We start from the raw sequence: 17,739 nt of genomic DNA, 5'->3' as shown, positions 1-17,739 counted from the left end.
TTCAAATACAAGCAGGAGAACGGTGTGCTATTTTCCAAAAATAATTACATATAATTCTATATTTGAATTTTTATTGAAGGCTGAGAGTACAATGTAGTTTAGTGCAGAAGTGGAGCAAGTTTTTTTTTAATTTTAATTTAATTATATTTAATTATAATTATATATGTGCCATTAACCTCTTCTGTGTCAAATCCAGGATAACCAAAATTAAATCAGCAAATCTTCTGATTATTATTATTATAAGCAATAAGCATGATATTGAATTAAGTATAAGTTGGCCGAATCTCCAGGGCTCCATATATAAATTGTGATGGAAGCATAAAGTGTGATTGGCACTGGAAATGTTAAAAATGGGAAGCGACCGATAATTTGCTCATCTTGTGGTTGGCAAATCCGGTGAACAGAACTATGCAATCCTGTCTGACCTGTACTGACAGATGCGCTCCATTAAAACTTCAGTGGATCAGTACTTCGTGACTATGTGGTGCAGACATCAGAAACCGCAGAAAGCATTAATAATGCAAACCGATGAGAAACAAGAATGTTGGGTGTCACACAGCTGCTTTGCATTTCTCGAGAGCTAACAAGACTGCACCAATTGAACTGACAGGAAAGTTATAAATAACATGAAAGACAAGCATAGGATTATCAAATTGGATGTACTGCGACGATAACATTTTTAAATTCTAATGTAACACTTTTTATATATTTATTATGCATGTAATAATGTGACATATTCATGAAAGGGTGTTTAACTTTAGATTTGGGTAAGCGTTACACATGGCTAATCAAGTGGCAATGGACAAGGTGCTCTGGTCCACATTATGTATGAGAAGTACAACATACCTTTTAATAGCATCTGCCGAATATGTATATAAAATAAGGCATACTGTAGGTGCAGAAAGATGGGCAAGGCTTTGAAACAACAGGCTAGCTCATAATTTAAACACTGAGCTTAAGATTTATATAAGTTCTTATATTTGGGTTAGGGTTAGGGATAGGGATAGGGATAGGGTTAGGGTTAATAACGGGTAGGGATTAGGGTGAGGCTTAGGGACAGGTAAGGGTTAGGGTTAGGGTTATGATTAGGGCATCGGCTCAAAGAGAACATGTCATGTGTTTGAAAGAATCCAGTTTTACAATGGCCCGTCTTTCTGCACCAGGTAAAGACCGTGGTCTGTCTTTCTGCACCAATTCCTAAAATGCACTAGCTATTGAGGACACAGAGGTTTTTATTACTTTCTGACCTGTAGCAGAAATATGCTTATCCTTCACTTTCCACATCTCATCAGAAGACCTTTGTGGTCTCCAAAAGCATTATTGCACACTCATAATCCTATTAAAATGTATCACCAAAAAAAAAAAAAAAAAAAAAAAAACCTTTGCTGTAAATGGTATTTTTAGCTAGATGTGGATAAACATGCTTCAGTGGTCACACTGCTCTTCCTCTCTCAGTGGGCAGTTTTGAAAATCTGATGTGTTTGTGCCTGCTTGCTAAGTAAACACTGCAGAGATTGCTGGCACTCTAGACCGCATGTTTATTTCTGAGGTGGTGCTGATAATTCTTGATTATTCAGTATGCTTGCATATATTTTCAGTTCTAAATAGCTTGTACTATCTTTCACTGCAGAAAAACCGTACAGCTGATTTATGTGTTTCTAATTAGATAAGCACACAATCAATCGACAGCTTTAGAAATGTATTTCTTGAGGACCTTAGAACCAGCAGCACTGAAACTGTTTTGAAATAAAGCATATGTTCACAAACTGGGGCAGACTGGACTTGATTTTTGTATTTCTGTCTTGTCGTGATCACCACACCCAGGCACCTGTAACACACCACTTCATTCCAGTGTGAGATTCAAAGTATTTTTAGGCGGTTGATTGAGAGATTTGACAGCCCTGGGTTTGCATGTATGAGCTGCGCTGCCAACCCAGTGGGCCCAGGAGGATGTGGTCAGTACCCTAACTGAGGTGGTGACTTTGTGAGACTCTCAGGCTCGTTTCACTGCACAAGGTGAGTCAGCTGTGAGATGCGTGTGCAGAAGGCAGTCGGGCAGCAAGCACTCATCTTAACCTTCCCCTTGCCCACCAGATTTGAGGCAAGCAGTTCACGCTTCATTAGAGTCCAAACATCTTGCAAGGGTAGAACACCACAGTGTTTCAGACGCAGGGGCTGTGATGCAGTACAGGAAGAAAAGATGTCCCCGTTATTGTTTTGATGTGGCTTCAAAATGTTCACACTTCAAAACCTCACACAGTCCCCCATTGTCAGACTGAACAGGAAAGAGGGAGCAGCTTTGTGGAGGCAGAGATGCAGTTTGGGGCTTGGAGATTAGGTTTCAGGCCACTGCATGGCACCCCCGGGGAGATTTGGGGTTTGATGCTGCAAAGTTGCCTCAAACTAGATCTCCTGAAGCCAGGTTTCAAATTTAAAAAATGATACACAAATTGATACTAAACAACCAAAATAATGCATTAGATAACTGATGGAATACAAATTAAACCATGAAAAGTACTTTTAATTAAGGTTTGGATCCAGGTAAAATTATACATTTTAGCAAAGCAGCCATTAAACCAACAGCTACAATGTTTGAAGTAGCTCCACAGATCAGGGGATTGAGGCAATGCTGCATTTGTTTTATTGAAGCCTCCTTGGACTGTCAGTTCTTTTATCATTCCATTCAGCTTCTTTATATTGGCGGTGCTTCTTGATTTTTTGAACACATGGTATACTACAATTAAACATATTGATTAATTCCATAAATACCATTTTAAGAAGTAATTGTGTTTGTCTAATTATATATGCTGCATTCGTCATGAATTCAGGCTTCATGCAGCTGCAAAGGTGTTGAAAATCTGTCTTATGTATTGACCTTTTGAGAGTAGAGACAAGTTTCTATAGTAACTAGGTTAAATCCAGGATATTGCTGTCCTTCCAGCAGAAGATACAATCATAAAGAGTGCTCATAAAAAAAAGAAAAGAAAAGAAAATTCAATTATTAATGGAAAAGTTCCATTAATAATTAACAGTTACTAGTTATTTGCATGTTGTATTCTAAACATCAAAAGGCAAATTACTTGGTTACTATTAGGCATTATAGATGTCTTTAAGAAGTGTTCTGTTATACATGGATCTGTTAAACATTTCTCTAATTTCTAACATGGAAAACAAATCGAGTGTGTCTTTTTCCATCACTCGTCATTACCGGTTTCTGTCGTCAGAATCAGTTAGGCGGGTTTGTAATCCGATTGCACATCTGACCCGTTTAAGCACTCTTTTTTTCCCCTTCAGATGCAGCTGTGGCTTACAACACATGTCCTGTTTGCTTCAGCACCGCTAGAGGATCTGTCATGGTCCAAACCTGTCCAGCCTGTGGAGAGAACTGACTTCTCGTGAATCTCAAGCAGATCTATTTAGAAGCAACCCAAGGTAACAATAGCTGCAATTCAGAATGAATTCCAGCTGGATAGCGCAGGAATAACACATAAACATCTTATGCACATCCTCAGAGTTCTGAAGTAATTATTTTTTAATACAGCCCTGTTATTTCATGTGGATTTAATTACCCATGTTCATTCCATGTTTCTTTGTAGCAAATTATGTTGATCACATGTATAAGGCACACATTCATGCATGAATTAACACTTCTCAACCCCTTTGTGGGCGAGCAAGAGGATATGAATGCATGCCTTATGCATGTTAATCAACACCATTTGTTACAAAGGAACATGGAGTGGATATGGGCAATTAAACCCACATTAATTAACAAGGCTGAATTCAGAATGAATTACTTCAGAACCGCTTGAACATGCTTGTGACAAGTCAGGGAGTGCTTGCCACAAGCAGGCCAGTCTTCACTTGTCTTTTTGTGTAAAAAGGAACAGCACTTCTAAAGCACAGGTTTTAAACAGGGCAGGCCTGTATTTTTATTTTAAACAAAACTAAATGAACAAAACCAAAGACTCCTTCCACAAGTGCTAACTGAACTTTTCAGTTCTAACTATACTGGACAGCTAAGCTGTTTACCAGTCACAAAAACCCATATACTTTCACAAGTGGATCAAAACACTATCTCTTCTCTTTGCTCCAACTCCCTGGTAGGCTTTCTCTATGGTGCTTTGGGTTCTCTTTGTATACGATGTGACACCAAATAACACCAATTATTCCATTTGCGAACAGCCACATTCTCACATGTTTTGCAGGGACAGAAATTAACCCTAAACCTTCCAACCACCACCAAAACACATAGAAACACCAACAGTATTTACAGGCAGGGCTCTAAAGATAGTGCTTTATATCTTAAGATATAAAGATGGTATTCATTATGAATTTGAGGGCATTATTTTAAAGTGTTACCGAACCCAAATAAATCCCACTGGTTATATATATATATATATATATATATATATATATATATATATATATATATATATATATATATATATAGCGTCAAAAATGGCAATGCTCTGCAATGTTTTTTTTCTTGTATAAAAAATCAAACCAAAGGTAGCAATCATTTCGAAAAGTAAATTATTGCATGTCAACACAAATCTGTTCCTATGATAATGAAGAATTTGTCAGTTTTGACAGAGAAGGCACAGGATGACTAGCTTGTAGCACAATGAAAAACTCAAACAGGTTAATTAAAGACAATGCTTTCATTGCTAAATATTCAGTGGCTAGGGCCTCAAGCTGCATGAACAAAACAGAGGTGTCCTTTTAAAGTTAACGCTCAAAAGGAGAGTAGGTGCAACAAGATCAAATCTCTCAGATTGGATTTCATTTTGTGACATGAAAGTGCCTATCAAGTTGGTATATTTGAAACATGCTTAAGTTTAATCAAGGCTGAGTTATTCCAGTTACCTCCCTTGTCATGTAATTGTCTTGTAATTACATTACTTCTTACTGTGAGTGACAAAGAGCCTGTCTGACCTACACCACCAGTGTGACAAAAAATCGGACACTTCACACTCCTACTGGAACTTCATTTTATTTTACAGAAATAATTGAGTAAGGTTTGTTATGGACAGACACAATTCTGTCGGGCATCTGTGAGGGCAGCCCAATCCTGACCTTAAGACCCCCTGACAATCAGTACTAAGTTAAAACTGGCAATTGTGCCAAATTGTGTGATGGGTTTGTGATCTGGACAAAAGTGCAATTGGGGTTAAGTTGAGACTGTCAAATTGATTTCACTGTGACCTGCACAGCAATTTGGATTGACTTTTGCCTTTATTGCATTATTGAATAATAATAATAATAATAATAATAATAATAATAATAATAATAATATAATATTATTATTATTATTATTATTATTATTATTATTATTATTATTATTATTATTAATAAGATCTCAAATTATTGATGGAATACTAAGAAAATATAATGACCTTATCGACTAGTTTTATTACTAATCTATATTGAAGGTGTCGTACAGGACCTAAGGTTATAAAGAAATTTCCTACAGAGGCTGTGAATCAGCTTCATCGGCCCTACTTTTCAATTCAAATTTTCATTTGTAGGCATGTGCAGCAACAAAGAATATGCATTTGAAAATTATATTTACATTCAGCAATGTAATGGAACAGCCATGAGAAACTGGCCAACATAATTAAGGTTTCATTTCTGTATAGCGAGGGAGATTCAATGCAGGGCTTGTGCAAATAATGACCCAAGCTGAACTGAAATGAAGCCTCAATTACAGTATAATCACTGGTTCAAACACAGGGCCGGAGTGAAAATGTACTGAACAATATGTCTTCTGTGCATTAGGAGACCATGCTCGCTATTGTTTATAATAAGACTGATCATAGCTCCATTCTCCTTCACTTTAATGCATCTCAGTACCAAACAGACTGCCTGATAATGTCTTTATCTGCGCATGTATCTTTTAACAATAATAAATATGAGAGACATACTGTAACAAACATGTCCAGGAGATGTTTGTTTTGGGATCAAGCATCAAGATCAAACCAATGTTCTCAAGAAGAAATGTTTTTCATGACTAGAACCATACAATATAACCATACAGATAATTATAACCCTCGTGGTTATCGGGTCACCATCATGCTGTGGTAGATGCCTTCCATTCCAAGCTAAAGTGATTTAGTAACATTGAAACTTTCAGTGTAAAAACATGTTTATTGAATTCATACCTCCAGACTGGTTTTATATTTGACTACATTTGTGTTTGATTTTATTATACCCCTTTTTGTAAGATTTGTTAAATTATTATTATTATTATTATTATTATTATTATTATTATTATTATTATTATTATTATTATTATTAGCATTTTTAAATGTTTAAAATCGAACAATTGCAAGTGATTCAAATGCAATATTGTGAATTGTTGCCGTGCAATATCACAAGCTAAAAATAAGATTATGCCAAATTTGTTATTGTGAATGTAAAGCTGCAAAATAATGAATTGAAGCAGAGGTGAGCCTGAAGGCAGAGCACTTTGGCACCCAGTGGACTGGTTTGAGACATGCTGGTTTTAGCATGTTTTTCAGCAGAAGATTTATACAGCTTGATGAGGAAGCCTGTAATTACCCAGGGGAACACCTTTGTCCTCGGGGTATATGGCTATAGTAAATATTTTGTATCAGTAAAACTGTCAAGTTGTTTCCTACCTGACAAACCAGCTGCTTAACCTTCAGTATGCTTCAGTGGACCAGCCTTATCCTCTTGACTTGAGGTTTCCTTTTCAGACTTCAGAGCTCGAGATATGAGGCGATATTTTACACAGCTTGGCAACACTGTAAAACCAGATAGACTTACAGCAATCAAACGTATACATTTTTCTTTAAAAAAAAAACAATTACCATTTAATTTAGCCCTAAACATTATCTGACTCCTTTCTGTGAGATGTCTTTCACATGGAAATCATTGCAAGTGGCTGTTTACTGTCACTAAGTGAGACAGTTGCAACAAAGCCTTTTTTTCAGAGTCTAACTCCAAAACTCTCTCATGACTCTTTAGACTAGAGACAGTGTTGGCAATGAGCTGCAGGATTTTGTTATGTTTTTGTGAGGCTTGTCCCCCCCAATGAGTTTCTGAACATGTGAGATCGATATGACTGTGTCTGGGATTGTGCTTTTACCCAGACTCAAGCAGCAGCTAAATTAGAACGTGTGACTTCTGTCAGCTTAAAGCAAATTATTTATAGGACCTGCTCACAGATTTTTCGGACAGATCATCCAAAACAGCAAGTGTGTTCAATTTACACTGCCGGGCAGAAATTGAGAATCTTTGCAGAACGCAGGCCAGTTTGATTCACACTGTATCAACAAAACTTTAAAACATAAAAAAACGGAGAAGCTATCTCAGGGCTTCCGAATAGGGTCACAAATAGCACTGATTGATTTTTGAAAAAAAAAAAAAAAAAAAAAAAAATATATATATATATATATATATATATATATATATATATATATATATATATATACAATTATAGTTACCAAGAGATTATTAAATTATCAATAATAACGTATCTCTAATAATCTCAATCCAACCTCCCCACCTTAGCATTTGATATGAGTTTAATGGTGTAAAAATGTAATACAATTATTCACAGCTAATACTAATAATAATGTACACCCAACTACGCATAATAAGGCTGTAATTCTATCAAGGGTTTCTGGTTATATATAAACAGTGAGAGGGCTAACTTGAGTGGTTTATCAATGTCACCAAAAATTTGGAGCTTGGGAAAACTATATGTATTATTACTAAGAATTGGAGTAGAAAAAGTGCTTAGCTTCGCATGGCTCAAGAGCCTCTGTGCTCTGAGGAGCATTAGTCTGCACTGTCTACAATCCCATGGAGGGCACGTGACTGAGGTCATTTATCCTACAAAACTCCTGCGACTGTTCCCGATGCTCTGGTGTTATATATCTAGGACTCCATAAAGACAAAGCACTGCCTTTCTTCTAAACATCGAGGATGTCCTGCAACTCTGTACCTTCACTTAACACAGCACAACATACAGTGAAAAAAGTTCCATGGTAAGATATTTACAATTTCAAGGATCACCATTCTAAGACTCGTTCCTGTTTGTTTTACAGAACAGATTGTATGCTGTCTCTTGGAGTTTGGAATGTTTTAGCTAGACACTAAACGCACTATACCAAGTCACAGAGGCATGTGTGGGATACATCCTGTAATCTGATCACCTTTCATAATAAAATGCATATGATAAGCATGACTCTAAATGATTAATTTCGTCCCACCAACAGGTGTTAATCAAGGATATAAAGAGAAGAACAAATATTGTCAGTTTGAATCACTTTTCTTTTTACAGGCTGAAAGCCATAAATAAACACAGCAGCAAACAGTGCCCTTGATTTTCCAGTGATATTTCAAGAAATACCAGTTTGTCTCCAGAAGCACGTGATCAGAACTGCTTGCTGACTGATTCGTCAGGAACATTTTTGTTTACCTTTTCTGCTACACAGCCCCCAGTCACAGATGATTCAGTTTACTCTAATTATAAGATTTAATTGCTTTATTTAGAAGAAACCAGTGAAGCTGTAGGGCTGGAGCCACACTCCTGTGGCAGAGAAGGATAGACACAGTGTTCCAGTGTACAGTGAAATTACCAGGGCCGTGTACTGCACAGTACATGATTTATGTTCTTCCTCCCTTCTCTCTAGACTTCTGTTTTGTGGGCGTTTGAAACCATTCAGAGCAGTAGGCGAAGTTTCATTGTTTTTTTGTTCATAGAGGAGCACAGTATGGTGTTATGAAACAAGAAAACAAGAAAAATAGTGTAGCATGCAGTGTTGGCGGTTTTGAGTGAATCCAGATTGTAAGTTTCAAATCACGGGAGAGAGAGCGAGAGAGAGGGAAAGGGCAGAGGAACATTCTTTTATAGAGATACCCAATTGGTGAATAGGAAATAAAGAATGGGTTATTCAAATATTATCACTACCCACACCGTTCCCGGCAAACATTGTAGAAGTGTTGTGAAGAGCAACAGCATTTCAGTTGCTTAAAATAGATAATATTGTTACAGGAAAATGGCTTTCTTTTTAAGCACTAGTATGTAAAAGGATTTAAAAGGAATTTAATTAAATATGCATTATAACCTTCTGCTCCTCAAACATGTGTTATTGACATGCATTAAATTAAATATATTATCAATTAATTGATTTATTGTAATTAAAAAAGAAATACAACAATAGATACAAGTATGACTAAAGTATGACTGTTTTATTACATTATTAATATTCTGGTCATTGCAGAGGTTACAAACTAGACTAGACAAGCTGGTCACATGTTTAACCACGCCTGCCATTCAGTAAAGGTGAAAATCTTTCTGGTTTAGTGAGTAAGAATCTACATTTAGTAGTATATTAACCCATAGTTAAAGTACGATACCACGATACCACAAGGATTTCAATAAAACAAAAGCCAGCTGCATGAAGGTCCACATGCACAGAGCTCTAGTACCATTAGAGAAGTTTTTTTATTAGTGGATTGCAGATCATGTGCAGCACTATTGGAGCACTGCAGTTTGGCCTTATAACTACTATACTGTATGATCAAATGTGTTATATAGTAAATCTTACCAAGTTCAGATTGCCATGAGACTAACAGAAACACTGCACAATCAGGAATATATTTATTTAGTATTCCAAAGTAACATATATCTTTATTGATTGTTGCTATCAACGCTAATGACACAGTCAATAAAAAAGTAATTTTCTCAAAACGCATTTATCATTTATGATCTGGGGACAGCTGCTCTGTAGCTAGCATTCTTATTGATCGTCTGTCTCGTTAACATTATCATCTAACAGTTTAAATCTTACCTGACGCCTGGCATTGTAACAGCCAATGCTAGAGGAAAGAGGATATTTAAATGATTGATGCCCTTCTTCCTCGAATTACATGGCAGCTACAGACAAAAATGAGCATTGGGATTGCTTTGGCATTAAAGAGTAACCAGCGGATTCCCCAAAAATCTCGCGTTCCACATCCCCACATGTTGCTACAACTGTTTAAATAATGTACCTGTATTTTTTTTTCTTTTCATTGTTAACATCCTGACAAATTTTTACTCTTAAAGTCTCTCCTCTAAATATGCCAGCAGGTAAAGAACATACCAGCAGCATTAACCCTACCAGGCCAAGATTATATTTAAGATAGACACCATTACAATGTGTAGGTGGCTTGGTTAGGTTTGTTGGCATCAGTTCACTTTTAATATATTCTCATGGAGCCAAAATGTCTGCATTCTGACTGGACCACAGTCTTACCATGAATCCTTTAGTTTCCATCTCTGTTATAATGAGATAGTAATTCAAATTCATAATACCACTGAGGAAATATTAACCCAAGTATAGTGGATGTGGAAAAAGTAGAACTTAAAAATATCCACTCTTTAATGGTGTGCTTGTTAATAAGAATGCTGATATTAGAGATTATGAGTGAATAATGGAAAACTGGATAATGGTATGTAATACTAACCCTGAGGTGAATGTTTTTAAAATCTCACTTTGTTAACACAAAGAGTAATGCAATGCATCTTCTGGGAATTTAGAAAGCCAGTTCGAAGAAGCTAATTGTTACAACAGCAAGGAGATGTGATCATGACTGTAACTAAACGAGACCAGCATGGGGTGAAAATCTCCACGCTATTTAAGCTGTCATCTCTTGTTAGTTTTCTATCATTTTTTTTTTTTTTCCCTTTCAATTTTGAATATGTGCACCAAAAAAAAAAAAAAAAAAGACCATCATTCCTGCATATATTACACCAACGTTGCTGGGATCGATCCTGTTTCCTTAATAACGCATGTGTTGTTGCTGTTGAACAGTCCTGGCAGTGTCTGCGTGCTCCTGTAACAATTGCTGTTCAACAGCAAGAAGCATGCTGAATAGAAATTGACAAGAGTATATTTTTCCAATTGCTGTGTTCTGTTCCACACTTTTATGAGTCTGGAAGCCAGGCAAGAAACAGAAGGGAATTGGAGTTAATTATTGTCAATTCTGTCTTACATTATTTTTAAAGGGGAAATAATATGTTGTAAGCTGGATGCCTTCCACTGGGATCATTATAGGCATGAAAGGACCTGTTGTCCTGACATAATAACATATGTGCCCATTCAAGTTAACCACGGAGTATATTGAGCTTCATTTATTTAAGAGCCATGTTATGTTGCTTTGTTTTGTTTTTTTTCTGAACTGCAGACCACTGGTATGGTTGCAGTTCAGGCTTTTCAACTCATGCCCCATTGTGTTCTGACAAGTGTAGTTCCTGCTATGAAAGGTACCTGAGACAGGTAAAATGTACCAGAATGCACTGTGATGTGAGTTGAAAAGCCTGAATTCTCCTGGGTCATAAAGAGTGACAAATACAAACAGAATTACGCTGTGGAAACCGTGGTTTTAGAACCTGAAATGTTAGCAAGGAGAATTACTTTTGCAAAAAAAAGGTGTTTAAAATACGAGAGAATATTTGTCTTGGGAGCTGTCAGGGAGAAACGCGCAAAATAAGGGAGGCTCCCAGGAAATAAGGGAGAGTTGACAGGTCTGCTGAACATCAGCCAAAGGGTTACCCAGGGTATCACCTGTCTGCTGCACCTACGGTACTGCACAAAGATAAGGCTGGGTGTATGTCAACAAATGACAATGCTGTTGAATGTGTGGGGCTGTGGTGTGGTGTTTGCCTGAGGAAAATGATTATGGATGATATTTATTGCATTTGCATAAAAAAATAGGAAGTGGTTCATTTGTTGTTGTTTTTTTCAGCTATGTGGACAAACAGTGAGTGCGACATTAATTTTTGCTTGCCGAAGGCTTATTAAAAAAACACTTCGCAAACATGCTCTTTGTCATTGATACATTAATATATTCTCAATGCAATATAGTGTATTCCACTGCCTTAAAATAGGTTGAAAGTATGGCAAAACATAGAATTATGGGAACAGCATAACACTTTAGCCATCATGTGTGGTGTACAATGCCCTACACTAGGGCACCAGTAGGAGTTTTTTTACCAGCTGTGGAGTTTATTTATTTATTTATTTTTCTCTGCATTTTCTCCTGCTGCCAATCAGTTGCTTCTACCTGAGGCTGTCTGGTCATTGTATGGATCTGTCTGTTTGCAATTAAAGAACCAGTATTCCCTTTATATTAATAAGTCAATACTCTGTTCATAGCATTGTCTGAGCAGAATCTTTAGAATCATTTATAGCTAGCTTTTCATGGGGTCATTGATTGATAATGATTATATATATATATATATATATATATATATATATATATATATATATATATATATATATATATATATATATATATATATATATAAGCTTGGAAACACTTTACATCAAGTGTCTTTAATTACTCTGTATTTGTAGTTGCTTAGTAAATACATGTGTACTTACACATAATTACTGTGTTATTATGCATAGTTAGTGTATTTAATGTTAATGTACTAATGTGTAAATCAATTTGCTCTATATATGTAAGTACACTAGTGTATGGTTTTTTTTACAAATTAAGTACATTGTAACTATGCATAATAACATTTTAATTCTGTGTAAGTGCACATGTATTTACTAGTATGTAAAGACACAGTAATTAGAGACATCTAACATAAAGTGTTACCAAAAGCTCACCATGCTTTTTCACTTGATCATACTATTTGAACCCTTTTTGTCTGTAAAGTTATTGAAATAAAGAGTGTAATGTGTGTCTTTGCACCAAGAATAGCCTCTATTACTGTATATTGTATTTTGATTTCTTTTGGCACTAAATGTAACAATGCTGTCCAAACACAGATGCTCACTGTGTCACTTAAAGCGCTTCATTGTTATTTTTCAGGGAACAGGAGGTACAGGAAAAGGAACACGATTGTCTATATAAGTCTTAACAGATGGCCAGAAAAGTTGTTTGTGTGGAAGTCCTGAAGTAAAAGTGACCTTCAGCAGTGTGCTCTTGAATCTAGCAGAAACTACAGGCTGGATGTTTTCTAGTCTAAAGAATATCTATAATGATGTGCTTGTGGGTAAATCCATAGGGCTGCAATGTGATCCTCTGTGCAGTACTGCTTCATGAATACAGCCCTGTGTTCGAGCCTGTGCTTATTAAGTCTGTTAATTAAACCAGTGGGCTGTTTTTTTTTTTATTTTGTATGTGCAGATAAAGTTAGATGTCCCTGCAGAAAAGCTAAACAGTAACTTCATTGTTACATATACATTTTCATACCCGTATATATATATAGGAATTAATAATAAAGCTTAAGAATTTAGACCCTGAAGAGAATTTTTTTTCTTCAGTTACATCAATGTCACACTGGACACTACTCTATCTTCTAATGTTGATGTCTTTCTTTTAAAGGGCTGTTTAACAAGACAAATTCAATTCCTTACTTCTTATTAACATAAACAATTCACATGTCCGCTTTTTCTTCTGTTACAGATCTTTTGGTTCTTGGTCTCAATTTTCTATTTCAGTTTTGCATATGCAGATCTTTCAAAGACGACTCTGTTGATGCTATGCTGTGGTTGCCTCCTGGGATCTATTACCTCATTGTGGTACAGTTCAGACCAGTGGTCTCTAGACGACGTGGCCCATAGCAAAGGTACCAGGATGCAGCAGTCTATCTATTGCATTTAAAATGTTTGAATGTCTTGAATTAATGTAACTAAAAACAACAACAACAACCACAACAAAATAATAACTGTAAATGGTCCTAGCTCAATAAAAAGATAACTACAATACTGTTAATAAGATTTTAATGGACAACAGATTTGCAAACATTGGTCAGCACTCCTTTAAGAGGTGAATGATAATTTAGTGAAATAAATTACTGTTATGTACAGTACGCTCCAGTGGAAAAGTACAAAAATGGTTAACAGGTCATTTGGTTGTGTGGGTTCCTGTGTGTAAAACTTGGTAGTGCATTTAAAAACACAGTTTACCAAATGGAAAAAAAATCCATTCAAGTCTAAACCATGGAGCACATTGCATGTGTAGGCACAGTACCTTCACACTGACCTGTTTCCATTGCATTGTATAATTAGATAGTAAACTGCTGATTGTTAACATTTAAGGGCATAAACCTGCTTAGTGTTTAAACTATGTCTGCCACAAGTTTTCCGTTCTGCTATCAGATATGACACAATTACCGTCATTCTCTCAATATAACACACAGCCTTTTTTACAGCAGAACTTCCCCAGACTACATATGTTATATACGTGCTATATGGTTTATACTTCACCAAACAAAAATTTCAATAAAATCTGTATCTTTAAATACCAGGCTGTGAGCTATACAAGAGGTACAGGTTATGCAAGGGGTGTAACAGAAATGAAAAGCACAGAGAGCAGGTTATGCATTGGGTCTGTATATTACAAAAACTATTACAATTATGTCAGTATAATATTTTTTCATTGTAATCTGAAATCAGCATTAAACTACTAATGGTAGTTTGAATATATATATATATATATATATATATATATATATATATATATATATATATATATATATATATATATATATATATTCTTTGCAAAGTTAATCACAATTTTGACCATGTGACTAAGGTGTCTAGTGTCTAGACAATGTGTAAAGTCGGTCTTTAGGATTTCAGGCTGTCTGTTTTAAATGCTGTTGTCCAAGAGTCCGGCTTTGAAAAAAAAGCGACAGACAAGCAATGCAGTGAGGGCGTAAAATCACAGAACAGGAAAGGTGTAAAGACAGGAGAAATGTATCCCTGCACAGCATTCCAATGCAACTGTAGGTGCCACAGTACAGTTATTAATAGCTTCCATAGAAAAGGCTTGTGGGTGAAACAGAGACTGTGTTTTTGACTGTGTAACACTGCTAAATCATTTAATAATATCTCTGTACCTTAGAGTATCAAATCATGCTAAAAATACCTGGATGGGGTCTGAATGTGTCCAGACTTGAGCAATTCTGCTGGTCAGAATGCCGGTAGAAATCATTAAACTGGGCAATCTTGATGAAAAGTATGGGATTCACTAAGGAAGATACACAGGCGGTAGATGATATCTGAATAGCCGTTGTTGCAGAGACCAGCTCGCTTTCTGTTTAACATATTGTACCTGTAATCTGCAGTCCCACTAATCGAGAATGCCTTTAGTATGCTCTCTTCCTTACCAGCTGTTCCACATCAAAATGACTTCTTGCATATTATCGTCACTGGAATACAATTCTGACTGAACAGACCTGACCTCAGCATGTAATCCTATTCCACCACTGGTGCTTAAAAAAACAGACAAAAAAAAAAAAACAGAAGAGATTGTTTTTCGAGAACTGTTGGTCTCAGGTTTTGCCTGTGTAGTGGAATTTGAGTCCCCTTGAGCGGACAGTATTCTGTTGTAACGCATCAGCGTGTGCATTAATAATGCCTCTGCTGTTCAGTGCAGGCCTTTATATTGCTGTAACACATCAGTTAATGGATCCTCTGAGCTATAATCGTAATAATATCTGCTGGTGTTCGCAAATGAGTAATGCACATTACCTGTACTGTCTAAAAATCACATCAATACATATTTTCACATTTTCTACTGAGAAGCCCCAGTATATAAAAATGTGTTCCCTCACAGTCCACAGCTTAATCTCCCAGAGCTGCACTGTGCTTCACTCAACAACCACCCTTATAGACACTTCTATGTGACCTCATAAGCCCAAATGTTATGATAGATCAATGTTTTTTTAAATAACTAATCATTTGTACGCATAGCATTTGAAACAATTGAATAGTATTATATACAGATTTCCAATAAAGCTTGCCCCTATTTGCTGCATGCTATTACAATATGCTACTGGTGTGCTCAAGCAAAAATGGAGCTCCAAAGCAAGATAAAAAGAATGAGCTTTTTTGGGCTGGCAAGCAATGGGTCAAGAGCATGCAGGCTACAATCGTGTAAAACCATTGTGAGGGCAACGGTAAAAGCCTAAATGTAACAAACATAAATTGCAACGGTCCTTTTGTTCTAATGATTTATTTGAGTCTAGTAATCCTTAGGCTACTTTCCTCATTTAATGTTACAGTATCAAATGGTCTTTCTTACAAACATAATGCTTACATTGAGTCCAGAATCTTGCAAATCCCTCTGGCATCCTTTTCACTATTCGAGCTCTTTGCTGACGTCTGTTTAGAAACCTAGTCATCCTAGCCCATGTCCACATCACCAGCCCAGAGTCATGTTTATTCAGATGTATTCAATGACTGGGTATTTCATTACAGCAGAGTCTCTTTCTGATTTTAATTCCTACAGTACACTGGCAGCTCACCCCCATCCCTATCAGGACCATGCTAAGTGACGACTCAGCACCTGATAGCAGGTCTCTAATTGGTTCAAGTGTTTCTGTGAAGCTGCAAGCCTGAGATAGCATCAGTGTGAAGGAATCCGAGCCCACTGAACCAGACACAGCCTAATGGACAAAGTGTACAGTACCATTCTGTTGCGTCACTGAATCTTTGTTCATTAATGCAGCTTGCTTTCCTCTAACAAGGATCCGTGCCATCTGTCCATCTCCGCACAGCGTTAACAGATCCTGTCAGCCATTCACTAATCAACAAAGCCTTACGTCATAAGATTGTGGGCCAGCAGTGTACTATCAGTGGGTGCCCAAGGCTTTGTTTTTGTACCTCATTACTAATGTAGCTTATGTAAGGTGACTTTTTTCCACTTTGTGGGTAGTTTAAAGGCATTTTTAAAGTGACAGTGGAACTCATTTTATGTTATCCTTTTGTTATCCATACATGTACATTTTTAACTAAAGTGTTTCACATTCTACGATAGGGTTTGTGGTGATTTAAGGGTGTCTTAAGAGATAACAGATTGAAGTCATAAGTACATTACTGGAACTTGCGGCTCTTCACTTTGATGTACCTCAACAAAACTAATGCTAGTGCCTTCATCAGTAACAATATTATGAAAGCACAAACTGATTCATCAACTTTTTATGATGTCAACAATGCAACAAAAAGTTAGTGAAATGTTCATATGTATAGAGAAGAGAGGGGATTATTGTGGTTTGAAGGGGCTAAGCTACTGAGTTCTGAGTTTTGAGGCACGTGCTGATTAGATAAAAGAACAATTACAAAAACCCAGACAGCTGTTGACATGAAGGAATTCTGCGACGTGAAAATCCAATCTGATCTACCAAGAACAACGCTGAAATGGTTTCCATGAAAAATCAAGAAGTAAAAAAAAAGTTAATAAATGGTCTGTAAAAGCCATTTCCCTTTCTTATCCAGTTTATCATGGTAGATTAATTCAGATGGGTCATGCAATGTTCTGATGTACATTGGTATGTGCAGGAAGAAAAAGTAAAATGCAATATTAAAACAGTTAGAAATATTGGGTTGATGTGATTATGATAAAGTATTGATGTGTACAAAACAGATAGGCTAAGTTGTACAAATAACAATGTCACTGAAAAAGCACTCACACACAAGTTTCTAAAAAGGTTTTACATGCTGTTTGTTATAATGGCCTGTTAGTTTTATATGTTTTATACTGTGGTGAAGTAGATGCTGCAATTTAACAAACCAGTATCCAAGCAGTAATGGTAACACAGATAAAATCCATTTATCATTAAAATCTATATATCATTATTATATATATATATATATATATATATATATATATATATATATATATATATATATATATATAATAAGTTAACAAACAAACTGCACTGCTTTCCCTTAAATTTGACGAACTGGGGTTCAAAATCTT

General features: G+C 36.1%; 1 long non-coding RNA gene across 1 annotated transcript; it reads right to left on the bottom strand.

Moving 5' to 3' along the window:
* On the bottom strand, positions 1-16,337 carry LOC121297869. Its single transcript, XR_005947232.1, has 4 exons — positions 16,078-16,337; positions 6,642-6,767; positions 3,209-3,373; positions 1-2,175 (listed from the first exon to the last, which is right to left on the bottom strand). It is a non-coding gene; the product is annotated as an uncharacterized LOC121297869 (long non-coding RNA).
* Positions 16,338-17,739: the final 1,402 nt, after the last annotated feature.

The sequence above is a fragment of the Polyodon spathula genome, chromosome 23 (assembly GCF_017654505.1).
Source record: "Polyodon spathula isolate WHYD16114869_AA chromosome 23, ASM1765450v1, whole genome shotgun sequence".
NCBI classification, from domain to species: domain Eukaryota; kingdom Metazoa; phylum Chordata; class Actinopteri; order Acipenseriformes; family Polyodontidae; genus Polyodon; species Polyodon spathula.
Note: the sequence above shows the minus strand (reverse complement) of the source record. Positions and strands in the feature narration are given on the sequence as shown.